The sequence below is a fragment of the Anastrepha ludens genome, chromosome 2 (genome assembly GCF_028408465.1).
Source record: "Anastrepha ludens isolate Willacy chromosome 2, idAnaLude1.1, whole genome shotgun sequence".
Lineage (NCBI taxonomy): Eukaryota > Metazoa > Arthropoda > Insecta > Diptera > Tephritidae > Anastrepha > Anastrepha ludens.
Window position 1 is genome coordinate 109,430,573 of NC_071498.1, and position 16,719 is coordinate 109,447,291.

Below are 16,719 nucleotides of genomic sequence, written 5' to 3' on the forward strand. Positions count from 1 at the left end.
CAGCTTTGAGTTAGGCAACTCAAGGGTGGTTAAGTTTCAAGGGCCGGTGTTGATTTTGAATAAAATACAATTCTTTTAGGAAATTATTGTAATTTATCTTTATTATGATAATACTGGTATGGCTCAATTACGTATGGAATAAAATATCGGCCAAATCGCTGCCGGGGACTCGGCGGCACACCTCCATCCTATGGTCCAAATTTTCGATGACGCTGAGGCATAATTGAGGTTCTATGCCGTTAATGTGCCGAATTATCTCATCCTTTAGCTCTTGAATTATTGCTGGCTTACCGACGTACACCTTTTCTTTCAAATAACCCCAAAGAAAGAAGTCCAACGGTGTCAAATTACATGATCTTGGCGGCCAATTGAGATCGCCGCGACGTGAGATTATTCGACCATCAAATTTTTCGCGCAAAAGAGGCATTGTTTCGTTAGCTGCGTGACAAGTGGTACCGTCCTGTTGAAACCACATATCGTCCACATCCATATCTTCCAATTCGGGTCATAAAAGGCTCGTTATCATCTCACGATAGCGAACACTATTCACAGTAACTGCCTGATCGGCCTCATTTTGGAAAAAATACGGCCCAGTGATGCCGCCGACCCATAAACCGCACCAAACAGTCACGCTTTCTATCTACTAGAGGAGGAATACCTACAGTTGCTCCCTCCTAAAGAGCTGGCTCGATTTCTCGGTATACCAAATAATCATAATTGAGTAATTAGGGGCGCACAATAGATCAATCTGGTCGCTGTGCATAAAGGCCTTAGCCTAACCCGTACAACCATTACATTACATTAAGCAACTTAAAATGATGGCTACCGATATATTTTCGCAATATTGTCCTTGCAGACCAATACACTTCTGTATGAATTTAAAACAGTTTCCGTGACTTAAATATTTCTGTTGTTTTGAAATGAAAGAAGTGTATCGTTAAACAGTTGCCACCCAGCTACGAATTATTCCTCAAAAGCAACTATCGTTCAATGATCAAAAAATAAGATAGGATTTGCGAAGAAGGGCGGGAATTAAAATGTCTTTCTCTGAATCTGTAAAGTGTAGTGCGTTAACCCTGTAAGTGTTTATATCGAGTATGCTCGTCATCGATGACTGCATACGTAATCGAATAAAATTATATAAATCATTAAATTACTTTCCCTTTAACACTTCAAAAACATTTTCCTCATCGCCTAAAAATAATTAAGCACGTTTTCAAAATGAAACAAAACGCTTAAAGGGTTAAATAATTGTAGTACCTTCACTTGTTAACACGTTTTATTAATTTAATTAATTCTTATTATTTTTTTTGTTTTTCAAAGTTTCATAGTTCTTATTTCGAATTATAATACTTTTTAACCATTTTGTTATGAAAATGCAGCTCATTCTCTTACAAAAACCACGTAAACCAAATCTTCGAACTTTGTACAAATTAAAAATCATTTTTTTGTAAATCATCAAAAATATTGGGATTGAATCACTAACTAAATAAATAAATATATCATATTGCAAATTCTTCCAATTGGACTTCGCAACAGTTATATAATATTCGATTAATTCTCCTACTATCATAATTAGATATTTGCATCAAGGCGCACGCCACTCCTATTATTTTGTGGACAACTGTTTACAGATATTGAAAATCTGCATTGCTTCGCTTCACACAACCCTTAGTTTTAAAGCAGTGTTACCAGATACTTAAGGACATTGTTATTTAGGCGAATTCTGATTAACTTAGTCATATGAAATCATATTAATTATTAACTTAAGCATTTTCGAAGCATTCTATTTTAAGGAGTAATTAAAAAAAATATTTTGTTTTTTTGCTGTACGTTCACGTTTTCTTTACTGTTTGTTCAAGTGTTCGATTTATTTTTCTGTTTTTAGTTCAGGAGTGCCTCACTTAATAAAAATTATCAATAAAATTTTAGCCAAGCCGACTGTTTGATAAAGTTTTGAAGTTACGATTTTTCACTTAGTGTTTCCTACTTCACATCTCTAACGAAAAAAAATATTTGTATGAAAAATATTCTGCAAAATATTCTCAACATATTTTAAGCTGCCCAAAAAGGAAAAGCATTTTAAGAACAAATCGAATAACGCTCCATATAAGTAAACTTTTATCCAAATAATGTTATGGAAATAAAATAAATAACCACTTTAGCACACGATGGGCAAATGCTACCATAAATTGTATCCACTACAGCATTTTCACACAAAGTTTGAATAGACAGTAAAACTGCAGACAAACTACAGAATTTTAGTGGCAGCACATTTGAGCATGACAAGTAGCAAAAAAAAAAAAAAAACACACACACAAAAAATGTAGCATTGCAAGAACTAAGCATCGAAAAGAAGAGTATGCCAGTAGTAAATGATGGACTCCCACTGGACATGCATGGCCAGCTAAACAGTGAAACAGTTCGAATGGAAGAACAGTGAATGCAAAATCGAATGGATTGTTAGATATGTTTCGGAAACGATTTTACTCGTAAATAAATAAACAATCTAAGGATGCACGCAAAGCTGTTGGGAATAAGAGACGACCAGTAGTAGCGCAGCGGCAGTTTTAGCATAAAGTGATCAAGGAAGGTGTAGCAGGTAAAATAAAATAAATGAATGAAGTGAATGCTCAAAAAGACTAGCATCTAGATGAACTTATGCTTGGTGGCGCACACTTCACTTCACTAGTACAGGGTGGTGCATTTTGTGTGTGGCATATAAGTCTACAAATAACATAATTCCATGAAAGAGAGCATGAATATTATACTATATACAAAAAGAGGGATGAATATTTTTACATGTTTTTTTTTATTAGAAAAAGTCGTAAACCATTTCAAATTACTTCCACTACCGGCTTTTCAGTTGCCCATTTTGGTACATTTTGTAGCCCGTTAAGTTAAGTGAAGTTGTGGCGGTTATCCACTATGGAACGCACTCAAGCCTGAGGAACATAAGGAACTTGTCCTGATCTTCATACAACCCATGTGAACTTTTCAAAAACTTTCGAAGATGCCTGATTTCTACGCATCAGAGAATTGCCTACCTAAAGTGGTAAATATTCATCTAGATAGGGCAGCACAATGGCACAGAAGATTCAAAATCGTATCTTCTTCTTCTTCATATCGACAGCTAGTAAAATGTCTAGCCATGAAATAAATAAAACAAAACAAAAACAATCTTCAGTTCAAATTCCACATGCTCGATGGGCCACCCTGTGTAGCGTGATGCTCTAAAGTAGATCGAAGAAAACATTTGCCAATACAAACGACCAGACGAGCCATAAAAGAGTGGCCACAAAAAACAAAAGCACTACTGATGTGGAAGCAGCAGAACGCTTGCTTGCAACAAGCAGACGACAACATGCACGCCATTCCCACTCTTTCGCCAAGTTTGCCGCTGGCGTAACGAACCGGAACGTATGCGCGTGTGCCCAGCCGGCCGATGGCGAGAAGTTGAAGTTGTTTATTTGAAAACAATTTAAATTCGTCTAACGAATTTTATTTCGCATACAGCATCAGCAACAGCAAGCACAACAACAGCAACAACAATCACAAAAACAACTTGATACACGACGATAAAGTGCAGCAAACGAGAAAACAAGCGAGAACTAGTAGAAAAAAGCCCAAAACAAAAGAAACACACACACACAATAGACTTACCCAAACGACCGTGTAGTTGTTTCGAGCAGGAACAGTAGCAGCTTGAGGTGGGTGAAAAATTGAGCTCGTTTGAATACGAAAATATATGGCAATGAGGTGCAGGAAGTTGATCCACCGTAACGAAGCGTAGCAAATTCTATAAGGAATCACTCCACTGTTGCAACAGCGTGGTGGCAAGTGGCAAGTGGCAAGCATGCACACATGTAAGTAAGTCCGTTTGTGCGAATTTGTTCTGGTGGCCAGCGGCTAGCTGCTGCGAGAGTCTCCCACCAGGTGAAAATGTGTAACAAATTTTCGTATTTATAGGAAAAGTTTTGCCTTTTGCTTCGACAAGTGAGCGTAACAAAAGTACGAAAGAATAACAAAAGCGTTAATGCGCTTAATTGTGTGAGTGCTATCTCAATGCCGGCCCGACCCTTCTCACAGCACTCCGTGCACGCCAAGCATAACACTAGTGAAAAGTGTGGCAAGTAAACGAAAAATAAAGTACGGACAAGATTAGTTTTATTATTTTATTTTAAGTAGAAAATGAAGTGAAAGTGGGAATTGCTAATGGAAGAAGATGGTTGTAATACAAGTATAATAAAACCTAATAACTTGGAAAAAAATTGTGTAAAAAGTACACTCAACAGCGCACAAAGGCGTATGCCAGCAAGTAGTGATTTTAGAGTGCTTTAATTAATTACGTACCTCAATACCTAAGGTGGCAGTCATTGCACTTAATTACCTAATATACGTATTTCTCTGGCCATCAATTACACTATCAGCGTTCAATACTTGAAAAGCTGAATTAGTTACTGCATTCATCTTTTTCAATTACTTACTTTTCAATTATTGTCTGAAAGTTTGCGTTTGCGAGTGAAAATCAAATAAAAGCTTGGCAATGCTTTGACTGACCACACATAAAAAGAGTGCACTGTAAATGAAGTGTACGAAGAAGTTGAACTACACTTTTGTGTGCGTGCATGGAGGTGTGTGTGTGTGCCCACAACGTTCTGAGGCCACAAAAGGCGAATACCAAAAACAACTCAACTGAAATCAAGTCCGCACGAAATTCATGCAGAGTTTATTAAATTTCCTGGAACACACAGGCTTCTCACCACCACTCAGCATTCACCACACAGCACTCACCACTCACCACTCACCACTCGCCACTCCACTCAGCAGCAGTGTCGCTCTTGATGCATTCATACGTAAAACAATAAAATTAAATTTGCATACCAACAATCAACAACCAAATAGCTAGGGAAAGCAATAACAATAACGCAATAGCAGAAATATTTGTGCCACATTCACATCAACAATTCCAGCAATAAAAACTACTGCAACTCATTTAAACGTTTCAGTCTGGCCCAATCTGAATGCGTGTCGGAATTCGAGTACCATGAAAGGCCACATATACGATCGTCTATATGTATGTATGTACCTATATATTGGCTGATGTTAAATTGTTGGTGATACATTCGCTTGCACAGAAAGTCCAGGTCAGTTAGTCTTGTAGCTCGTCCCTTGACCAGTCAAATGTACCTACTTCAAACTTGCTTTCATTTAGCTCTGCTTGAAAAACGGAAATACAAATGAAAATTGAGTTTTATTTGATTCACATTGTTTAACGTTGTTATTGTATACGAGTGTCCAAATTATGAAAATAAAGTGCGTCACAAATAAAGCTATAAGCTTCCTTGCAAGGAAGACCACTAGTACGGAACTGATGCGCTTCTTGTGAACTTCAACTGAAACTGAATCGCTTTTGCAATGATTTTCAACTGGCAATCAACTTAGCTATTCCTTCTCCTTGTATTTTCTTCACATCGCTAATAATAATTGAACAAACCAAAAGCTCCAAAATATTCCACCAAAGCGGTTTCTCCTCAATTGCTGTTGTGCACTGTTCGCTGTATGAACTTTCTTCGTGCCCAAAGCGGTGAAGGTACGCTTTAAAGCAGCCATGACCACTTTTTTTTCACTGTCCCATCGCGTCTGCCACTGGTCCACGCAGCTGTGGTTTATGGATTTTCTCAGTGCCGGCTGATCGCATTAGGCTTGGTTGATTCTCATACTTCGCATTTCGTACATCTGCTGCGCTATCAAGTCGATAGGGCATAGGCCAGGTATGTTGAGCGCCGCATCTTCTGAGACTGTCCTGAAGGCACAGCAGGCTCTGGGAGCACATAAACGATACGTGGAGTTACTACTTCGTACGTATGAAGCGTGTTGGTCCTCCAGTGTTCGTCATTATTCTAGCCAGGGCTACCGTCGCAGTCGCAGCTTTATTGCTAGCGTATTGCAAGTGGTCTCGGAAGCTAATTCGCAACTCTAATCTTGACCTTTTGAACTTTCTTTCGGCTGCTGATGAGTACGGCTTCTGTTTTATGCGTGGATAGCTTTAAACCGAGCCGCTTCTATAGCTTGTTGCGCTATATTTACATTTTCCGCCAGCGTTTTCGTGATTACAACGATTGATGCTCTCTTGTGTACCTTTAGCCACAAAATGCCGTCGTACATAATGTTCCACAGGAGAGGCCCTAGTACGGATCCTTGTGGCACACCAGCTGTGACATTGTAGTCAACGATTCCGGCGTCGCTATCTTATCGTAACACCCTATAAGACAGATAGCAAGATATGATATGCTGTAGATAGGTGTGGAAGGCGTGTAGTATGTCTATCCATCTGGCACTGTTGAACGCATTTTTGACATCTAATGTTACTACCAGGCAATATTCTTTTGCATCACCTAATCATCGCTTGCTTTCAACTGCCTTTTCCGCAATTATTTTTACGGCCTCTATCGCGTCTGTGGTAGATCGCTTTCTCCTAAAGCCAAAGTGGTAGCTTGACAGCTGTCCATCTGCATATGTTTCCAGCCGGTTTTTAATCACAAGCTCAAACAACTTACCAATGGAGTCCAGCATGCACAATGGACGGTATTCATTTGGTGAGCGCCAGCTTGAATATGTATGTGTGTGCATGCAAACAATATACGCACTAAGATTACTGAAAGTAATCTTTGAAACATCTCAATACCTGAATTCTTTTATTTCTTCGGAACAGTGAGTGTGCAGTACATACGTTTTACGCCTGAGGTTAAGTTTGTAGTCAAATATTTAATATCGAAACATGTATTTAATATCTAAAAGTAATGCAAATGTCCTCTACATGCAGGTTTGTGTTTTTACGAAATACATACTCACATATATATTTACTCATGTTTTCTGCTTCAAAGGGATTGGTGCTGGTGGGCAAATAAATGAAAGAAAGTTGAAAGTGCATGTGACAGTTTGGTACTACAGTATTTCCTTTCATTATTTCCTGTTACGTCATTTCTTTTTTTAGCTTAGCTCCTACCGCTTTTGTAGCCTCTAACAAGCCATTTAGATGAAGTAAATAGCTCCAAAAAGTTTTCCGACTAATCTGCGATTCTTGGACAGTGGAGTAAAAGCTCGCATGTCTTTCCTTCTCGACGATTTGTATAATTGTATTAACATTTTCAAAGATTCCTTTATAAGAATGGAATTATTGGAATCACCACTCTGTTGCATTCAATAGAACATTTGGTCTATGAAGAACACAGCTGAAAGTCTTAGTAGCTCTGGCTTTTTAAGTTTACTTTAGTCATTAAAAAAAATAATAAAAGCCGTTACTCGGCTCAAAATACTACTCTAGGGAACACCAGACGAAGCTACAAAAGAATATTAGAAAATACTGGGTATAGGAATAAGTTTCCGTCCTTTCTTAGCCAAAGTTCCGAATCATTTAAATAATTAAATAATATCTACATGAAATTATGTGAAGTATGTGTCATTGGAAAGCCGCCGTGGCCGAATGAGTTGGTGCGTGACTACCATTCGGAATTCAGAGAGAGAACGTCGGTTCGAATCTCGGTGAAAGATCAAAATTAAGAAAAAGTTTTTTCTAATAGCGGTCATGCCTCGGCAGGCAATGGCAAACCTCCGAGTGTATTTCTGCCATGAAAAAGCTTCTCATAAAAATATCTGCCATTCGGAGTCGGCTTGAAACTGTAGGTCCCTCCATTTGTCCATTTGTGGAACAACATCAAGACGCACACCACAAATAGGAGGAGAAGCTCGGCCAAACACCCAAAAAGGGTGTACACGCCAGTTATACATATACATACATACATGTGTCATTGGAAGCTACAACTTTACTCCATCTTTCAGGCAGCATACGGATTCCTCTGACGAAAAATTCGAGTTCTTTTGACTTGATCCATTCATTGAGCCAGTTGGCGATGCTCTCGTAAGAAATCAACCGCCCTCCAATAAGGGCTGACTGCATTGATCGGAAGAAATGGTAATCCGAAGATGGAATGTCTGGGGAAGACGGCGGGTGGGGCAAGATTTCCCAATCCAGTCCCTCTAAATATTTAGACTAAATCGGTGTGGCTTGACGTTGCCTTGCAGCAAAATCAGTTTGTCATGTCTGCTGTCGAATTCCGGCCGCTTTTCTTTAAGAGCTCGATTCAAACGTATTAGCTGCAGTCGGCAACGATCGCCAATGATGGTTTCAGATGGTTTAAGGAGTTAATAATAGATGACACCCTTCTGATCCCACCAGATGCTCAACATAACCTTTGAAGTATGATTTTTATTTTTTCGCTGTCGATGGACCTAGTTCACCTGGCAGGCCTCTACATTTTCGGCGCTTAGGGTCATATTAGATCCATTTTTCATCGCCAGTTACGATGCGATGCAGAAAATCTTGCGAAACAAAGACGGACGACGGATTTCAAATTATATATTGGTATCGATAAATATTCCCATGCGTGAGGTATTAAAATGTGCAATTTTTATGTGTGTTATGAGGACTTTATTTTTATCATTACATTACAAGTTAAACAGTTGGTCGTCAAAAGTATAGTTGAGTGCAATTACACTTAGCAGCTCTCAACAGCAGTCTCTTCAATTTCTTGCATAAATTGCGTTTTGTATATATGTATATATTTGTATGCATGCTGTAAGTATGTGTATTTATGGACTTATAATTCAATTCCGTTTTGTGAGCACTCGAAAAACGCTAAACAACAGCAACAAATGTGCAGCCGTGTGTGAAAATGTAAAGTAGAAATAGAATTAAATAAAATAGAAAATAGCAAAAAAACAACAAAAGCAACAAAAATAAGTAAAATGAACATTTCAATTTGCTGCATAAACATCTATTACAATAAGAGGAAGGACACTGGCGCTGAATGGCCGTGTATGCTCGCTGAAGGGAGTAGGACGTAAGGACAGTGAAAAATGAATAAGCACTTGTGGAATTGAATCTTTATAAACTTACAAAATCCAGCTGTTGTTCGGTTGGTCGTGCTGGCATAGAGCGAGAGAAGAGGTGTGGGAGTAAAACGGGGTCTGTGAGGCTTTGTATGTTTTATTCATACCTTTAGGATTTCAGTAATACACAGAAGATATGTGCATAGCTGTAGCTGTGGGAGTTTGTTTTTATTATTGTAGTTTATTGTAGATTTGGCATTAGACAAAATAGCATAACAGCAAGTGAACGCCAACAAACATACCTACATAATTGCCACATAATGGATTTGTTGCCACAATTGTTTTACAATTTATCTGTTGTGTTGTGGCAAATGTTTTGGTTGTTTTATTATATTTTATATTCTTTGCATATTTCTCTAAACGTAGCTACATGCCTGTATTTGTGTATTTGTATGATGTCGTAAACAAAAGTTCTGCCACAAATCGTAGTTCATGCTGCAGCGCTCCAGTTCGTTCTCCAACTAACTGACTTTGTCGCCGCCAGCACCTCCTTTGTGGCGAAGATTGTTGTTTGTGCACCACACTAAGCTATGTATTTTGGTTGTTTTGCTGCTAGATTTATATGTGTGTGTGTGTGTGTTTGTGTACACGCGTAAGAGCTGTTGTCAAATACACTTATGTCTTACAGGCATTTCTTTCTATGCTTGCGCGCTTGTTATAGGGTATGTGCTTGTGTATGTGTGTGTGCATGTGTATTGGCTCAAAGCTGGGAGGAGTTTGCTTGTAATGGTTTGTTAAATTGAATTTAATTTGAATTTAAATTTCTGTTGCCAGTTGTTGCTCGTGTCGCCAGCTCAAGCCAGAAGAGGAAGTTGCGCGCCATGTCATGATTGCTACATAAATCTCTTGCCTGTGTATAAGTGCATGTATAAACAGAAAAACAAACAAATATGCACGAATACCCAGACGTACATACATATATGCACAAACACTTTTGCACGCCACTCAATATTCTTGTGCTATCGTTGATATTCAACATTTGTTTGCAACTAACTTCTTTTCTTTCTATTATTGCCTCGGTATTTTTTTTTCTTTTTGATTTGGTTTTGCTGTTATGACAAAAGCAACTAAGCCTCGGACAGACATTAAATAAACTGATGACAGCTTAAATGTCAAATTAAGGGATCAGCTCAGTTTCTCTGTAAGTCACTCTCACTCCCTGTGGCTAAGTGAGCTCTGTTCACAGTGCATTTGAATTGAAGTGCCCCTAGACATATGCTACGAATACTTGCACATACACAGTAGAACTCTTGTGAAGCCAACACATTGCGTTCGAGCGCATGTTGTGCCATTTCAAATGAATGAAGACTTGGGGAGCTACAAGTTTTATACGTTACGGAAATTAATTTGTAATAAAGAAAAGTTCTATTTTATTTGCATATAAATTTATTGCAAATTCATCCAAAGCTATGCTAGGACAGCATTTGCAACGTTGATTCAGTTACCTATTCATAAATCCCCCTGATGCATGTAATGTTTCTTTTACAAAGTTATGTTTACTTGCAACACAGATTTGCAGAGGGAGTTTTTGTAACTAATTAAATATTTTATAATACAATGCTTTGAAAAAGTTCAAACTCAGTTGTGACTTATGTATGTAAACGTATTATAAATACAAGCATAAATCTGATTTACCCCTCGCCCAAGCATTTCATATTTATGTACAACTCGAGCATCCATTGCCATCCATATCAATTCACGCTGCTACTTAGACACAAATTATATGACTTAAATTACCGCCAATTGCTACAATCTGTCTTGTGGCGCAAGCACAGCGCAAATCTCTAAAATCCCTAAGCACCCGCAATTCATGAACAACAGCCTGCCCTCTCAATCAACCTCGCACTTCCTAGTGCACTCTCACTTAGCTCACTTTGTTCACCGTTCACTGTTCACTGCTTTAGCCATTCAATAGATGCCAAATAGATATCAGTGTCAATCGTTGAATGACGTCAATCCTATCAGAGCACGCAAATCGCTATTTATGGTGTGGCAAGCTGAATGCCTCAATGTTAAGCGGCATCTGACGTTCAACGCAAAATAAGTTGCGCTTCTCTATGTTGTGACAGTGTGTATATCGGTCGGTGCGCCTTGCAAAGAGCTTGACATCGCTACTCGAAGGATTTAGTTTAGTGACTCCGTAAGTGGCGGAATTGCACATTTTATTGGCTGTAAGCGGATCAGTTTGTTTTTATATTTAAGCCGCATCAGATATTGAGCCGGCAGAAAAATTGCATTGGCACGGTCGTCAACAACTAACGACGGGGAGGAATTTCTAATAAGAGAAACCTGCAAACTGTGGAGTGGAGCTAAGTAGGCAAGGTCTTCGTAGGGGCGCGGAATAATAATTTATTTAACAATTTTTTTCTACACAGCCTTGAAGTTTAAGTACTTTTTTTAATCGAAATACATTTACTGTTTATTGTATTCGTAGTAGTAGTATAATTTACGAGTAATAAATGACATTTTCTAAATGGTGCACGCGTGCACATTTATGCTGTTCTGAAATTTTCATTAATATTCAGTTATAGTCGGAACTCTGCCTCGACAATTGAATGTATTTTTGCTTGAACTTTGTTTGCTTCCTTCGCACGAATCTTGTCTTTGGGATGGCCCCACAGAAAATAGTATGAGGGCGTTATATTTTGCGATTTTGGCAACCATGTTATTGCAGAAGAGGTACGTACGTCGCTTCGGTCAATTTGCAAACGGAGGTAGGCCGGTGCTTTGTTAGAGTACTGTGTTTTAACTGGTTCGTTTTATGTATTTGAAAAGTTATGAGACTTCCACTATGAAAGTTTCACGGACTACTGAGCAAAGTCTCAGCTATTAATGTTTAAATATGGAAACTATCTGAGTGGGGGCGTTTATAGAAAATGAGAGAATATTCTTTTCCCCCAAAAATTTCTAACAAAAAAATACAAAGTTCAAAAATATTAAAAAGATATTCACTTTAAAACAATCTATACCAAAATGTTCAACAATACACAAGTCTCAAAATTAGTACAGTTTTTTTTATATTTTTTTATCCTAAAAATTAAAAAAATCTTACTTTGGGGAAAAAGAAACCCATTATTTTGGCGTAGAATTTTTAAGCGAATGGTTTAAAACTTTTTTAAAGTCGATCTTTAACTCCTGGGCAGTGCTACGACAACTAAGATGCTGGTCAACTTCGATTATTTCTGTGATTTTATCGACATTTTCTTTGAAACCAAAATGCATAAACGTGATTAGCTGCTACAGTATCGACTCCTTAAACCCCATTCACAATTTCAGCGGGCTGGCTTGCATTTTCGCATTTATCAAAGGAAAACTGTAAAATGCACCTAACTTTACTTTGTTGACTTCCATTCTTAACTCCCTGGAACAGAAAAACAGGACAAGAATTTGTTTAATGTCACCTGGACAATGAGCAAAAACCTTAAATTGTTTGGTTGATACTTTATGAGCTATCGATCACTACAGCCATTTACCGATGTTAAATAAATATGATGGATTTATTTTTATAATAATATATTAATGGACTATTTTGCCTCAAAACAATATTTAAAATAATGTTAAAAATGTTCAACAGCCCTGCAGTTACTCTCAACGTCGCAGTGACCAGGAACCCAAGTTACCTTTAAGTGAAATGGCTTAGCCATCTCGTTAAGAGATCCGAGGCATTTCTTGGCTACCTTGGAGCTTGCCTACTGCTTCGTGAAGGATTTTATTGCCGTCTGGCTATCAGTGAAAATGTAATATCATCTCCATGTACCAGTGTCACAGCTTTTTTATTAACATCTGTTCGGCGTGAAAAGCATTTACCGACTGCTATAAGCCGAAAACTAAAGGAGATCCCAGATGTTCGAAGTTTAATTAAATGGCATAAATTTGAAAGCTAATATAACCTTTTTGTTTTGGAAAAACGAATCCTAAGTCTCTCTCAAAAATATTCGCTATTAGGAAAAAAAACAATAGATTAGTGACGAAAACCATAGTAGTGATTATTAAATAGGATAAATAGTTTTGTAATTAATAGATTTTTCATAAATTTTGTTGCTGTGAAAATGTCCCTTTTCTGCAAAAATTAACTCTCATTCGGCCTACTCGGCTACGCGCTCGAAAGTGTTTTTGCGTTGAAGTTCTTTCTATATTGGCGTCCTCGAGCATTGGCAACCCTGAGTGCGTTTGATCCATGAAATATTTTTGTTGAGTGTCACACGTTTTAAATTTTGTAATTGCTAATATTGGCTATTATATGAGTTCGTAAAAATGTCTATCCAAGCTCGAAGAACTGCATACTACAAAATGGTCCATCCAGCTTCTAGAGGTTAACTTAATTTGGTTATAAATAAAGGACACCTGCATATTTTTCAATGGAATTTTTTAGTAAGTCATGGAAATATTAAGCCTTGCCATCAAATATAGTACAAAATTTCATTAAAGTAACATCTACTGCTGGCTTTACTGCAGCTTATTTGGGAAACTCAATATCGCATATATCACAAGTTCAAGTCCAGATTACCTTTTTTAGATAGTAATTACCATTTCTTGTTGACTTGTGAATAAAAAATTTAATAGAAACTAAAAACATAAAAAGACAAATACAAATAAGTTATAAAATAAATGGTCACTTCGATTTCTTTTTTTAACCTCAGAGCCTTTTGTAAATGCTTATCCCAAACGGCGTTCAAACACAAAATAGTCTAATGGAGCGACCACACAGCTTCGTTGGCGCTCACTGGCAACATCGTTTCGGCTTATTATTCGATTGGCGATTTCCATCCCCTAACTATGTTGCTTAAACCAACTACTTAGATCTTTTTTGGAAGGCAACTAGGCCCTTCAGTGAGATATTTTGCAAATTTCCAAGGTCTTCGAAGAAATAATCGCCAAGATATCTGGCTCCTTTGAAGTGCAGGACATTCACAGAGGAGGTATTGTACCGACACAATTTCTTCTTCAACTCCACAATTCCTGTAGAAATCTTGCTGAGGTACACCCATTCCATCTACTAGGGTCTCATTGGTGCAATAACCCGTGAGGATGCTGGTAGTTGACCTGTTGTATCCAAGCTGGCATTTAGGATTCAGTTTTCGTCAAAGCGCTTAGATAACCCTGCAGTTAGTAATCAGAGACCACCTCTTTTGTATTGGTTTCTACGATTACGCTCACGTCAGTCGCAGTGTGCAGTTCGCTTAGGCGAATACTTATGTCCACTCGCTGAAAGTCAAGCTCAGACCCTTTCCTTGGGCGCTTATCCGTTCTTTCATTTCCCTCCACTCCAGAGCGGTTGTGGATACAACAGAGTGTGGTGTTGTATTTTAAAAAAGGCGAGAGCGACCTTCTGCATTCTTTAATACATTTTGAATTGATGCGCGTTGAGATCAGGGCTTTGATCGCTGCTTGACTATCAATAAAAATGGCAAGGTTTGCTCGAGGTAAGCCCATAAGTCTTATTGTTTTTGCTGCTTTGTTTATAGCGTAGATCTCAACTCGGAAGACGCTACACCGGTCTGGGAGCATAAATAAGCAATTTAAGGATAATTGTTCCGGGTAAACTCCCTACGGCGGCCGCCGTAGCCGAATGGGTTGGTGCGTGACTACCATTCGGAATTCACAGAGAGATCGTTGGTGCGAATCTCGTTGAAACACCAAATTTAAGAAAAAAAAACATTTTTCTAATAGCGGTCGCCCTTCGGCAGGCAATGGCAACCCTCCGAGTGTATTTCTGCCATGAAAAAGCTTCTCATAAAAAATATCTGCCGTTCGTAGTCGGCTTTAAACTGTAGGTCCCTCCATTTGTGGAACAACATCAAGACGTACGGAACAAATAGGAGGAGGAGCTCGGCCAAACACCCGAAAAGGGTGTATGCGCCAATTATATATATATAAACTCCCAATCCAGTGCCATTGCTCATCTTTGAACCGTCGGTATAAATATGGTGGCAACTATCATCTGAACTGCCAGTTGCAGCACCCTGCGTTAAAAGCCAACTGAAGGTACTGCACTGCAGTAATTACACTAATTGCAATTATATCCTTGGTTTAAATTTAATTTTCTTAATGTCCTGATAAGAAAATGTTGCAAATCATGAGCTTGCACCGGAGAGTACGTCATTTAATTTCAACAGATTTGCGTCTATTTCATTCATGTGCTTCTGTATTCTATTAGACAAACGAACGATTTTTTAAATCGCAGTTTTTTACACTTCTCATGTTACCGCGTGTCTTTTCTAATTAAGTTGATCGGTACGATTTCCTACAATTTTGATTTCAATAATGATTGAAATGATTAGAAAGTTATAAAGCATTAATTTTATAGGGCTTTTACGCCAATATTTTTCAATTAATTAGAATTTTACAGGCAATCATGCTTGCAGCTTAAGTAAAATATCTTGGCTAGATGCGAGCGCCGACTGTCAATTTTTCGAATTAACACTATGCCTCCTTAACTTGAGAAGATTTAGAATGCTATTAAAATTATTGTAGCATACCTCTAGTATGCTAAGTGAAGGATGTTATATATATGAGTATATGAGTAAACTACCCTCAACTGAAGTACCTTGATAGTCTGAATGTAAAAAAGTATTTCATAATCGAATATCTCGGGCGAGAAATTTTTTTATTATATTAATTTATTAAATATTTATCTCAATAAATCACATAGATTCAAAATATCGTTTGACAAGAGGCCTCTTTGTGAGCTAAGTATTGAAAAAATAAGGAATGCGTACACTTGTCACAAAAACGTATGAAAACTACACACAAATGATAATATCAAAGGTAATACGATGGAACAAAGGTGTCAATATGAAAATGAAAAATTTTCACATCAATAGGTGATGAGTAGCGGCACGCTATAAAGCTTAATGGCACCAATGATGAGAATGATGACGATGGCGATGAAGCCGGTGATAGTAGCGCTGATGAGTGCAAATTGACAATAGAAGAATGTATTGTACACAGCTGCAGGCATAATTCCGCCACTCTAGATAGAAATCTAAAATTTTATGTGCAAATATGCGAGTCTTGCGGCAATTTGCGACAGGTAATAGTTAAGCGGGCGGATGAGGTGTCGGAAATGAATTGGCGACGACGACAACGACAAAGCTGACTAACGTACGTTGAGATCTCTTGTCGGCGATAAGCGTACCAAGTAAATAATTATGTGCGTCAGCAAGTGCTATGTATGCAAGTGTCAGCAGATATGCAGAGCTTTACTTTATATTATTCGTGTGTATGAGGAGGTGTGTAGGTTTACCTATTGGTAAGAAAGTAACTGGAATTCGTTATAAGAGATGAAAAAATGCTCGAAATTCTGAAGAGTGTAAAATTTTTATGAAAATTTGTTGCAGTTGTTTTTGTTTTGTAATTTGCAGTTTGAATTTATATGATTTTTGTAGGAGAAAATTCTTGTAAAATAAAGTTATGGTTATAGTCTGTCGACCCGGATTTTTGAATTACGAAAACTTTTGCAATTTACGACATTTAAAAAAAGTATACATTATGTGTCGTAAATGTCACACTTTAATTATTTTTATAAAATTTTTTAATAAAAATATCAAAAATCCGGCTCGACAGACTATAGGCAAAACACTTTCAAATATTTTTAAAAGAAAAAAAACCATCAAAAAATATTAAAAACTATGAGTTATCATGCAGACCGTGCCGGAAAAAGTAGTTTCGAGAAAACTGAGTTTAAACTTTCAAGTGCATTTTCGCTTCCTCAATCGAAGGACAGCTAACTGTGCGCAACAAACTCTTATCGGGAAGATGCATTTT

At 37.8% G+C, this 16,719-nt stretch overlaps 1 protein-coding gene across 4 annotated transcripts in view; it reads left to right on the forward strand.

Moving 5' to 3' along the window:
• The window catches only part of LOC128855067 (polypyrimidine tract-binding protein 3-like), a 181,268-nt gene that overhangs the window by 96,070 nt on the left and 68,479 nt on the right, over nt 1–16,719 (forward strand). The window lies entirely within an intron of this gene.